The following is a 13,367-nucleotide window of genomic DNA, read 5'->3' on the forward strand; positions in this document are numbered from 1 at the left end:
TTGTTATGTTTGCTTCACTCATTCACCATCTATTCCTTAACATCGTCCTGCAATACCATTATAGCACAGGACAGCTTCCATGCATCCATCACATGATTTTGCATATTTACACTGTATAATTGCTATGCATATTTATTTATCCTCCCAGCGTCTTCGGCATAGCCTGACCAAACAGATTTCTCTCAGGCTCCAAGGACTTCCAGATAAAACACAAATTCCTCCCACAAGCTGAGCTCCCCTGAGATTCCTCCAGCTTCCCCTTGGACCCACAAACAGGGTTGTTTTCTTAAAGACCTGTGTTAAGACCCCCACAGCCTTAAAAAGATACCCCCACAGTCTTAACACAGGCCCTAACTATTCAAAACCACAACGAAAATCAAGAAAGCCCTCGCTTTCATCGGGCTAACCAAGGACATTTGGTTCTGTAACGTGGATTTCAATAGCCATCTTTGGTGGCTAAATCGAATCACGCATGACCGATTGAAAGGTACTGGGTTTGATCCCCAATGGCCGTGGTCGACCTGTAGGCATCGTTTAGCGGGATGTCCTTACCTGCCTAGCCTACCTAGCTGTTAGCTAAGAATCTCTCGCAGACCATTTTATTGCGGCCTTTCTTTAAAGGGGACATACCACCAGGTGTGACTGTGATTAGCCTTACAAGCCGTTTCGAAACCTGGTGGCATAATATGTCCCCTTTAATTATCTTTTCCTCCTTGTCTTGGTATTACATCATCACATTTTGAGGTGGAATGGAATAAACTATATTTAAAGATTAGGTTTGGATTTTAGGATATATAAATGGTGAAATATGATTAAATATGCCTCTCTCTCTCTCTCTCTCTCTCTCTCTCTCTCCCTCCCTCCCTCCCTCCCTCCCTCTCTCCCTCCCTCCCTCTCTCCCTCCCTCTGTCCCTCCCTCCCTCCCTCTAATCTAATCACCCGCCAGGTGACTAAGGTCATTCAGCTCGTCATGGGAAACGCGCGCCATTCAGTCGGGAACGGTTGCCGAGGGTTACGGTAAGAACGGGGGGAGGGGGGGTCAAGGAGAACCAGAGGGCGAGAGAAGGAAGAAGGAAATGATAAAAGGTGGACCAATAATGGACAATAGCGGCCAATGGTGTGCGTCCGTCAGGCCAGTGCGGCGTCGGTGCTGGGTGCCCTCCTACTGTCTCAGAGGGGGGGTTTTATCATGCCAAGCACATACTGGGACTGTCTGTCTGACGGATGAGTGGAGGGAGGAGGCTGACGGCCCCCAGGACCCAGGCAGCTCCGCTCCCCACCCCCCAGCGCTCTGACACACAAGGACAGACACACCGCGCCTCACACACACACACAAGCATGCATATGCACACTCGGCACGCAGGTGCACACACACACACACACACACACACACACGCATGCGTACACTTTCTATACCTCTCCCACACACACACTATATCTCTCTTACAAAAACATACACACACACACACACACACACACACACACACACACACACACACACACACACACACACAATGACTCCTCCCCAGGAGCGCTGAGATGACAGGGTACGGCGACAGAGGTGAAGCCAGAGAGATACAGCTCTGATAATGGCGTCATTGTGCTACTATCAGCACATATGGAGGAACCCGAGGGGGAGGGGCTAGTGAGGAGGCCCCGCCCCTCCTGGGGTCTGAAGGAGAAGCTGTCAGCGGGCCGGGTCTTCACCACATGTGGCAGGAAAAGCACCTGCTCTGTTACTGTGGAGCATATGCCGGGCTGCCTCTCCATCTGATACACAAGGAGGGAGGGCGGCGGGATGGAGACAACAAGCGCCACGCCTCGCAGCGGGACGGGAGCCACGCTGGTGAGCCTTAGCTGCTGCGGACAGATTAGGGAGCGATTATTGCAGCAATTATTAAAAAACGATTGTTGTTGAGGCCTAAAGATCGAAGTCCAATAGATACCCCAAAGAATTAAAGTGATGGAGATAGAGCAGGTCCTCTGGTTTATGTCTTGCAGGAAATGTCGATTCCATTTGCATTCAAATGAGTAAAAACAAGTGCAGCCGATCCGCGACACACGCGACAGGTGCGTGTGCCATGGGGCGTGAGCGTCCACCCCAAGAAGCGCCACATTAAACAGAGGGAGGCCGGCACGCCGCACGCGAGGCAGCAGTCAGAGCTGCAGCCGCGACAGTGATTGCTATTAGTAGCCCTGTTTTAATGATCACGGCGTCGCATGCCCCCCACAGACGAAGAGAAGAGAGCCACTGCGTGAACAAACGAAGGCCCCGGCGCTCCTTCCCCGGTGTCTGCGTTCCCACAACGCTCTCAGTCGCCGGCAGCATCGCCGCGATGACCTTTTGCTGCGCGGCCGCCGACCACATGTCCAGTCAGCTGCCGCGGGTTGCCACGGCAGCAGGCGGACCCGACACATCCACCCGTCGGCACCTCGCCGACGCCAAGAAACAACCCAAGGAGAGGGGCGGGGGGGAGAGAGGGGGGAGGCGAAAGAGGGGAGGGGGAAGAGGGAGGCAAGAGGGGAGGGGCGGGGGGGGAGGCAGGGGAGAGAAGGGCGGGGGAGAGAGAGGGGTGGGGAAGAGGGAGGGCGGGAAGAGGGAGGGGGGAGTTGGGAAAGGGGAGGGGGGAGAGAAAGGCTGTAGCGATGGGGAGGAGAGAGGGGTGGGGGAGAGAGAGGGGGGAATAGGGGGAGAAAATGGGGAGAAGAGTATGGCAATAGAGAGAAGCGAGAGGGAGATAGACGGGAGGCAGTGGGAGATAGAGAGTGAGAGTGAGGGTGAGAGAGAGAGAGAGAGAGAGAGAGAGAGACAGAGACAGAGACAGAGAGAGAGAGAGAGAGAGAGAGAGAGAGAGTGAGAGAGTGAGAGAGAGAGAGAGAGAGAGAGAGAGAGAGAGAGAGAGAGAGAGAGAGAGAGAGAGAGAGAGAGAGAGAGAGAGAGAGACGGAGAGAGAGAGAGAGATAGATGGAGGATTCTGGTGCATGAGTCATCACTCCTACCAACTGCAGTCGTTCCACTGATATTAATAGAGAGCTGCTCTTATATTTACATTTTATACGTCTCCCTTTTCAATGATGATTGGGTCCAGAGGGTGCAAGCAGTCATTAAAAAAACAACACTAGACACGTCAAAAAACGACAGAACAAGACAAGAAAAATCTCAGTAATATCCTCCCACTCATAAAGTCTCACTATAACTATTCTAACGAGCCAACAACTAAAAAACGGAGATGGGGGATCTATTCCCGAGCGCCAGGTACAGACGAGGTGGTGTTCCCACAAGGCAGCTGGCCAGCGGCGCTGGAGACGGAGAAACCCACTGGGGGGCGTCCCCCACACTGGGTCAACGCTGGTCCGAGCAGGAGAGCGGGGCGCGCCGGTCCCCAGCCCCCAGACATGTGGCTCTGTTAATAAGTGAAGAGGCCAGAGAACACACAACAAGGGAGGGCCTCCGGGGAGGCGTGGCGTAGCTGGTAGGACTGCCATGTGATATAGCATGACGACGGGCCGCGTCCCCCCCCCCTAGAGGGACCACTACGGCGTTAGGACTCATGGTGCGAGCGCACAACACACACCCACCCCTCACTAAACAACGTTTACATGGCACGTAAAAAGACAGAGTATAGCCCAGGCTAGAAGGCTGCTCGAAAGATTGACCCAAAACTCATACAAACTGGTTTAAAGTGCTGTATAATATGGATGGGGTGGGAGTGCAAAGACAAAGCATAGAAGAGCTTACAATAGCACGAAGAACCCGAAAAACATAACTCCCTATGTTTGTATTGAGAAATATTGCATTTCAAGCACCTATGATTGACAGGCCAGAAGGATTCCCCGAAACAAGCAGGGAAATGATCTAGAGGGAGTGTTCTGGAGTCTAAAGGGCCTCTTTCAGAGGCGAGTGCAGCCAACTAGAAACAGATATTCTCACAGTGCATTTCACTCCCTAATAGCTGAATAACGGCCGGGCCATCACGAAAAAACTACACTCAAATCATGGCTCTTAGAACTTACCTACAGCACCTGGACATAAATAATAACTGTAAAATGACCAATATTATTTTTTATTAATAACGATTATAATATAATAATAATGAATACTCATAACAATGTTGTTGTACTATTCCTGCAAAATACAAAATATGGAAAGATATCGTCTGCAAAAAGTCCTGACGCATCACACAGATCCCCTGCCTCAAACCCTCCCGCTGAGCCGGGCCTCCTGGGACACGGGCAGAGCACTAGCACCAGCATCACTATTCATGAGTGTTTCCATCGGGTAACCTGAGCAGAACCACCCGGCGCTGCTCTCTGCTGTCAGGCTGACCCCGTGCAGCATGCAGCATGCAGCACGCAGCATGCAGCGTGCACCCACGGACCGGCTGGCGGCATCGGGCTGCTTATGAACCAGGAATACCTCTCCTGAATAATGGAGCCACAGAGAGTCGTGGCTATCTTTAAAAAGACTTAAAAGGGCCAATGATCAGCGCTTCATGTGGACCTGACGCCGTGACAACATGAGGGACTTTGGTGGTGATGCACCCGGAGGCTGATCCGCTCCTCCACACAGTTCGGAACTTGTGAAAGTAAAGCACATGGGTGCTAAAATAAGCCTTGGTTGTGGGGGTGAGGATGGGGTTGGGGTTGAAGGTGGGCCGGTGGATCAGGAGGCCTCACAGAGCCGTCTCGGGTTGCCTGTAGAAGGGTGTCATCGTCGGGCAAGCGTGTGGTGAGGTGAGGGCCTAGCTCACACTAAAAAAACACCACAACGCCAACCAAACTAAAGGCACGGTAATCCCCAAACACGTGCCCCGCCCTCCATAAGACACATTTATATGAATTAGGTAATGCCTGCCAGCGGATAGACAATACAATGGAACACTTCATGACATTCAATACACTTATGCAGAGATGGGCATAAAAACCACCACGTTTCATAGAGATCAGAGGAGGCAATTATCCAGACGATTTTTCCTCCAAGGGCAAGATCAATTCTTTGAAAATGGAGCAGAAGATGAGAGGGGAAGAGGAGAACACAGATGGGGCGAGGGGAGAGATGAGACCGTCTGCCCCACTTTCACTTTGAGCGCGCAGACAAACGGACATCCGAGTCCATCCACGTCCTAACAGAATCAAATGTCCCTCCCTTCAGGAACCCTCGGCGGTGTGCTCCAACACACCTTCCGCGCCGTCGCATCGCTATGAACCGCTGTGCCTCAAGGCTATGGCGTGCACAGCTCTGCCTGGGCATCGGCTAACGTATCGCTGACAAGGCTGTGTGCAGCGCTGCAAGGTGCGCGAGCGGCAGGGAACGGGGAAGGGGTGAACCCTGTCATCATCGCTTCGTCACCTCTGCAAACAGAGACGCAGGACAGCTGGCAGCGGGGCCGCTTACAAACCGGGTAAACACAAGCGTGCAGCGTGTGTTTAATCACTGCTCCATCCATCTCCAGAGAGAGTTCAACACAATGTCCTGCGATTGGGCGGTCGGCCCTTACAATTACGTCATCGAGGGGAAATTCCAAACCCTCGTCATGGCGATCACGAGTGCGTCGGAGGCAGGGCATGACTCAACTGTGTTGCCATGGGGTTCAAGCGAGCAACATGAGGAAGCCTACAGGTGGAGGCCCATCAAAGTGACGTACGGTGGAGGGCCGGTGGGGTGGCGGAGGTGGTAAGGCGGGGTGGAGCACCACACTCTCGCAGGGTGAAGGTGGGGGGAGGGGGAATTATGGGGGAACGATTCGTCTCTCACAACCGACCATAAATGGTCCCCCTCATGTGTTCATCGTGTGCTGACTTTTACACCCCCGTACCCCTCCTCACACCCCCTCCTCCCCCGCCACCCCTTGTGCGCAGGTTTCATCATCAGGCAGACCTTTGTGTTGCTGTCGTGCTTTTCCCTGAGTTAATTATCTTTTCCTATTTCACTCAAAAGCTCCTTCTGCCATTTTCTCTCTCATCTCTCTCCAGTCTTCTCTGTCTTTGTCTCTCTCTCTCTCTCTCTCTAGTACTCTCTGTCTCTCTCGCCCTCTCCAGCCCTCTCTTTCTGTAGTCCTATCTCTGTCTTTACCCTGCCTCTCTCGTCCTCTCTCCAGCCCTTTCTCCAGTCCTATCTCTCTCTCTTTCGCTTTCCCCAGGGCAGGCCTCTCTATCCATCTCCTTTCTTATTCTAGTTCTTCTTTTTTTCTCTTGCGTCTCTCGCACTCTCTCGTTCTCTCGCCTCTCTCTATCTCTCTGTTTCTACCTCTCCTTCACCAGTAACCCTGACCCTAACCCTCGCTCTCTCTCTCCGGTCCTGTCATTTGACTGGCTGACCTGATCACAGACAGTGGGTCGCAGAGGCCATGATGTGGCTCATGAGATAACAGAGAGGCCAAATTAGGTCAAATGACCATCGTGAAGTCTCTATGAATTCCTGTGCACATCATACATATGAACAACCACTCATAGATTATATTAAGGGTTATGTTGGAATAAATATACCTTGACCCTTATTGAAATTGGTACGGTTATGGTAAAAGGTAAAAATAACACATTGTCATCCATCTAATACTCCACGTTAAATAAATTGAATATGCTAAGCTGACTTTGCTAGGTGTGACATCAAAAATGTAGCAATGCTGCTTGATAAATGTTGGACTAATGGTACCAGTATTTCATAAACATTAGTTTGTCCTCCAATATCAATATTATAGTAGTGAATAGGGGGAGGGACATGCCCCACAGCTAAACTCTACACCCGACCTCGGAGGCCTTTAGGAAACATGTTCCAAACTGTTCTGTTGTGCGGTGACCTCTTCCAGTCCAACAAAGAACCACAGCAGGGGGGCAGGACGCCCCACGCATGGGTTACAGGCAGATACAGTCATAACACACACACATGCTCACTCACACACACGCTAACATACGCTAACATACACACACAAACACCACACACACTAACTCACACACACACACACCACACATTATCACAAATTATCACACACATACACACACACACACCACACATGGACATACACACTCACACACAAACATTTGCATTAGACGCGCACACACACACACGCTCACACACAGGCACACACAGAAACACATGGACTTACAAAAACACACATCACACAAACACATGCATTAATTGGCATGGCAAACGCACACGCACACACACACACAATATGGAACGCCCTATTCACCTCTGCCCCTCCTCTCACACGCGGCGTAGCGGGGAACAGCGACACCTGAGCACAGAGGGATTAGCTTCCCATTAAACTTTAACCAGGAGGACCAGCACTGGAGGCGGGGCCAGGACTCGGCCACGCCTCCCCCTCCTCCGCTTAGACATCCGGGGGGGGGGGGGGGGGGGGGGAATAAATGAGGGAAGGTTATTGGATTGTTTATGCAGGGCACGGCCAGAGAGAGGGGTCAAGAGCGCAAGCTAATTACATGACCAGCTACGGTGTGGTGTGTAGGTCAGTGTTGATCCAAATAATCCACGTTTCCACCGCAGGAACTTTACCCAGGAACTAAGGAACCTTTGGAGGAACTCGGTGCGATCCACCTCTGAAACCAGGGTCTAAATTAAGTTTCAGGGACATTATACTACCCCCCAAAAGGGCCCTTCAAACAGTACAGGAAATGTGGGGGTGGGGCTTGCAGCGCTGAACATCTCTGATTCGTCGAGTACACTAACCCAGGAGAAAAAATACTATAGTTTACTACAGCATTTACTACAGTATACTATATATTACTATAGTATACTATAATATACTACAATATAGTGTGGGATTTACTATAGTAATTTTCCAGACATTGTAGTGTACTATGGTAAATACTATAGTAAGTTACTACAAAGTGTAGTATACTATAGATTACTATACTATACTACAATATAGTGTGGGATTTACTATAGTAATTTTCCAGACATTGTAGTGTACTATGGTAAATACTATAGTAAGTTACGTAGTTTTCTGTAGTATACTATAGTTTACTGTAGTAAAACTACTATAGTAAGGTTCAAAAACACTACAATATTTACTATAGTATATATAGGGTGCACTGTAGTTTATTTAACATAGTAACCTATAGAATTTTCTGCAGTATACTACAGTTTACTGTAGTAAAACTACTATAGTAAGGTTCAAAAACACTACAATATTTACTATATATAGGGTGTACTGTAGTTTATTTACTATAGTAAACTATATAATTTTCTGTAGTATACTATAGTTTACTGTAGTAAAACTACTATAGTAAGGTTCAAAAACACTACAATATTTACTATAGTATATATAGGGTATACTATAGTTTATTTACTATAGTGAACTAGAATTTTTTCATGTGGGTAAGCATTATATTTCAGCCATTTCAACTTAATTTGCAGCCGCGACTCTGCAGTAAATCACACACAGTGCTCTTATTGCATCCATAAATGGTCAACTACATTCATATACCTTTAATTATCGCTATCTGTTATATGCATTGATCATTCATCTCCATAGCAGCGCTACAAGCCAATGTGTGCAGTTTTTTTGGAACTTGTTTTGTTTACCAACTTCCTCTGAAAGAGTGATACTTTATTGAACAGGGAAACAACCTAAATAACTCAAAAGCATGGACGTATTAAGGAAGACCCATCCACTTTATCGTAATCCCCCTCATCTGCAAACAGCCCTTCGCTACACTATTTTACACTTGGATTAAAAATCATAATTTAATCCGACAAAAATACATAAGAGATTTTGAATACGAGCACAGAGCATATGCTCGTCATATTCACTGGATATATGAGGTAGAGGATTGAATCCATCTGTCTTTTTATCTGCCGTGAATCCTATCGGAAAATGCTGTAGTATACGTCGTAATTTAAGTAAATATTTGATGCGCTTGGTTGTTCTGATTTCATTTCAGTAAATCTCGCTTATTCATGTCCTTTATTTGTTATGTGCCTGGTGTAAAAGGAAATTCCTTTACCTAACCTTCGCGGGTCTTCAGACTGCGTTGGAAACGCAGATAACAAGGGGCTGAAGGAACCTCTTAGTCCCTTGAAATGTGGTTCCTGAGACCAAAGGATCCGGGTCATTGTGGTGGAAATGCGGCTCTCTGATCTCCATAACTGCTGCATGTTACAAGTCTAATCTGTAATCCTCCACCCGAATGAGGTCCCTGAATGACTTCAGGTCAAAATTCAGCAACGTGGACCCTGTAGGGATGCAATCAATCTCCGGATCATCAAGGCGATTTCTGGATCGTTTTGGACTTCTGAACCTCCTTTTCAGTGTTTATTAATGTTAATAACATTTTATTTAATGTTTTTTTCATACACAGGCGAAGGGAAAAGTGTTGCTCCAAGACTAGTGAGGGCCATGGGGGAAACTGACCTTCGCTCCACCAACAAGGCTGCACACACGCACAATGCTATTTTTGATCACACCATATGAGCATCGAAATCTACGGCGGCCAACCATGTTCTCTCGCACTTTCATCATTAGTGCCACGTCATGACGTCTCCCCGCATTTGTCCTGAGCCGCCATGAAGCCAGTGAATAATAGGAGTAATAGTTTCACGCTTCCCCGCCCTGATGCAGCTTGCTTCCCTTTCTCTGGAAACATTGGATCCGTCAGTGACAAAGACCATGATTACAAAGAGGGGGAGAGGAATTCCCAGGGGTTGAGGGAGAGAGAGAAAAACAAGAAAGAATCGATCAATTAATTTTAGTACGTCCAAACGTTAGCAAAAACAGATACAGAAGATAGAGAAGATAAAGGCTATGCAGGCTTTGTCAAAACAATGTGTGATTGCAAGTATTCTCTTCCAACTATCTCTTTGTTTGACGCAAGCTCGGCTTGGAGTTGAAACCTTTTCATGGGTATTTTCCGCTCCCTCATCAAATCGATACGAAGGAAAAGTGGGTCCATGAAACGGTAACCCAGTCACATTTTGAAATGTTTACGCACCCACTCATCAACGCTGAGCGTTTCCATTTGCAAAGATGTGACGCCGTTAAATATGCAGAGTTTTCCATGGATGCTAATTTGTCTTTCCCAAGAATTTTCACAATGACTTGAGGAAATAAGTGAAAATTGATCATGTGGCGCAATTTATTGAAGTAAACACACCTGGAACCCATTTTTAGCTTGACTACAACAAATGTTTACATATAAACTACAAATGGACCCATTTATATATTTTGGCAAATGGAAGCTTCGAATTAACTCAGGAAGAAGAGTGCCAAACAATTCTGCTGATAGCTGCGGTCGTTGGCAATTAAAGGCTTGTTAGCAGACTGACTTTTAGTAGACTGATAGAAATGTCAATACATGAGCTGATTGCTAATAGTCATTAAATCCCTCAGACTTTCACAAGGCATTTCTGGCATTCAAAGGCGATAAGAAATAAATGGGTAAAAAACACAATCCCACAGCTACAATTACATTATCACTACTTCACTGGCGACTGTTCCACAAAATCTTTCCACCTAAATCCTTGATTTAGGAACATTTAATAGAGGATACAGAAACAAGATCAGAGCAAGATGTAGTGCCCTCACAATGTCTGCAGCAAGCAAGTGTCACTACTATTATTAATTAGGGGTCCAAGCCAACAGGTTGGATCCCTATTGTTTTTGTAAGGATTTTTCCTATTATACTTACCTCCCTAAAAGTGTGCCCACAGCCCAAACCGTAAATGGTGCAGACACGCCAATTGCATGACTAGATCCAGATCTCTTCGGACTACGCAGACGACAAAATCCGGACACTCCGGTCACTAGGTGGCGCTATACCAAGGAATACGCGTTTGGGGCTATAACTCCCACACCGAACCTCCCACAGTCAAAAACTTGTACCCACATATTCACTGGAGTCTGCTGCATCTTTTGGCCTAGGCCACGCCCATTTGCGTCTATAAATTTTTTTCGCAAAATCGCGAAAACCGCAAAATTGTTTTTTCGCTACTCCTCCCACATTTCTTGACCAATTGACACCAAACTTTGCACACGGCATCTTCAGACGAACACAAAAAAATAAATTCGAACACTTTTTTGATCCGACCTTCGACGACGAAACGGTAGCGTTTTGAGTATTGGTTCATGAGCAAAACTAGACGTGGAAAATCGAAAATCCACAAAAATCCAGAATTAGACATCGGATCAAGTCCAAATGTTACACACATGTCGGTGCTAACCTAAATGTCGTTCGATAAAAAAATCGTAAATTTTCGCCACGAGGAAAATTCTCTTCGGAAAATTTCACCACAAGGCGGCGCCAGAAAACGACGACATTGTATATCTCCTAATTGGCCAATGGAATGTTCTGAAAACGCGTTTTGGGCTATAACTCCCACACCGAAGCTCCCACAGTAAAAACCTTTCTATCCACAGATTCACTGGAGTCAGTTGCATCTTTTGGCATAGGCCACGCACATTTGTTTTGAACACATGCTTCGCGTTGTGCCGGCGAAATGCACACTTCTTGTTTATATTGTATTCATAATTCATAACAACAATATATTCTCAGGGCATAGAACAGGGGACGGTTTTGGCCCACACGAGCATGCACAGGATGGGTGGGGCAGAGGTATGATGTTATTTAAGAGTGGGACACACCCCGACGCCTCGATAACACACAGGGAATGTCTGTAGGGTGTGTGCTATGCAGTACACTTGGGAATTGGGAATTAGAAAACCTTGCTGCTAGGCTGGCAACTCAAGCTATGCATGTCATAACCGCAACACCTCCAATCAGCTCAACATAACGGTCTGCTGACCTACGGGATACCGCTACGTTATCGCAGGTTATTGGAAACGCAAGAGATAGAGGTCAACGATTTTAAAGATTATCTCTAAAGTGACGAGAAACGTATTAATCCTGAAATCAAACACTGGATTTCCCCTCACAGAAAAGTGAGTTTATTGTATTTCTGTTGTGTTTTTTTCGGTTACTGGTGTGGAGTGTTTGCTGCCATGGGCAGGGTGGGAGGATGACCAATGTGTGTCAGCCGCTGCCATTGACCCGGGTTGGCACGGCGACGGAAGGAGCGCATCACCAGAAGCTAGGGATTCATACCCAGTGGCCCCCGATCCTCTGAATCATGTGTGAATTTCCTCCATCCGCCTTTTCCCATTTCCCAGCATGATGAGTGCTATGACGAATCCGCTAATGAAAGAAAAACAACTGTGATGGTCTGGTGCGTTGCGGGGATACCCTGGCAACTCATTTACAGCCCGTGGTTTCTTATGCCATCTATGTCTAGCTCAACATTAACATGCACGTAGTGCGCAGAGCGAGCAACAACCTAACGAGCTGAAGGGCTTGACACGTCGGGCCTGTGTATTTGTCTTAGCTAGCCTTGGTCGTTTTTGTAGCCTTAGGCCGCGTTCTCAGAGAGGAGGACATCATCAGTGAATGTGTTTAGGTTTCAGAGTTAAGAATGTTTGAATGTCCAGTAGTAATCATGTATAACCAACGGTCTGCATCAACGTAACAGTCCAATGAGTAGTAGCTGGGTGTTACACAGGAACCCCGGTACGGTCCAGACTGTGTTCTGTACAGCAGTGTTGTTACCAGGGCTGTGTTACACCCGACCCCGGTACGGTCCAGACTGTGTTCTGAACAGCAGTGTTGTAACAGGGCTGTGTTACACCTGACCCCGGTACGGTCCAGACGGTGTTCTGAACAGCAGTGTTGTAACAGGGCTGTGTTACACCCGACCCCGGTACGGTCCAGACGGTGTTCTGAACAGCAGTGTTGTAACAGGGCTGTGAGATCTGAGGCCATTGGGGTGTGGTGCCGGCCCGTCTGTCCAGCCTTCTTGTTTGCGGTCCTGAGGGAGACAGCAAACAATCCAGAACGGCAACATCACGCTTTAGTACAAACACAGCAATACTCCCTGCCAGAAAGACGGAAAATAATCGAGGAATGCTGTTTAAAAAGGAATCCATCTCTAAGGAAGACTCTTTGGAGGGGCCTCATATTTCCCCCACTATCCCACAGCAACCCAGCCTCCAATACGACCGGCTCCGTGGTTCAGTCTGCACTGGGATCGTCTCGTCGTCCAGGAGGCCTCATCAAAGCACGTGAGCTCCATCTGACAGCAGCGGGTTAAAGAGGGATTTTAAATGACACCTGGCAGCAGCCCCCCCCCCCCCCCCCCCCACCTTCCTCATCTGCCATCCCTGTGGTGTCAATCATCCCATCAAAGCCTAACAGTCACAAAACCGGGATGACAAATGTGGTGAAACTTTACGAAATGGAGGGTTCCCCCTCTGCGAGGTTCAGCTGCGTGACGTATCAGACGACTAAAGGGCGAGCAACAAAATATCACGCAGGGAAAAATGGTCAAAGTTGAAAAGAAGGGTTAGTGTTTTTTGTGT

The sequence above is a fragment of the Gadus macrocephalus genome, chromosome 18 (assembly GCF_031168955.1).
Source record: "Gadus macrocephalus chromosome 18, ASM3116895v1".
NCBI lineage: Eukaryota > Metazoa > Chordata > Actinopteri > Gadiformes > Gadidae > Gadus > Gadus macrocephalus.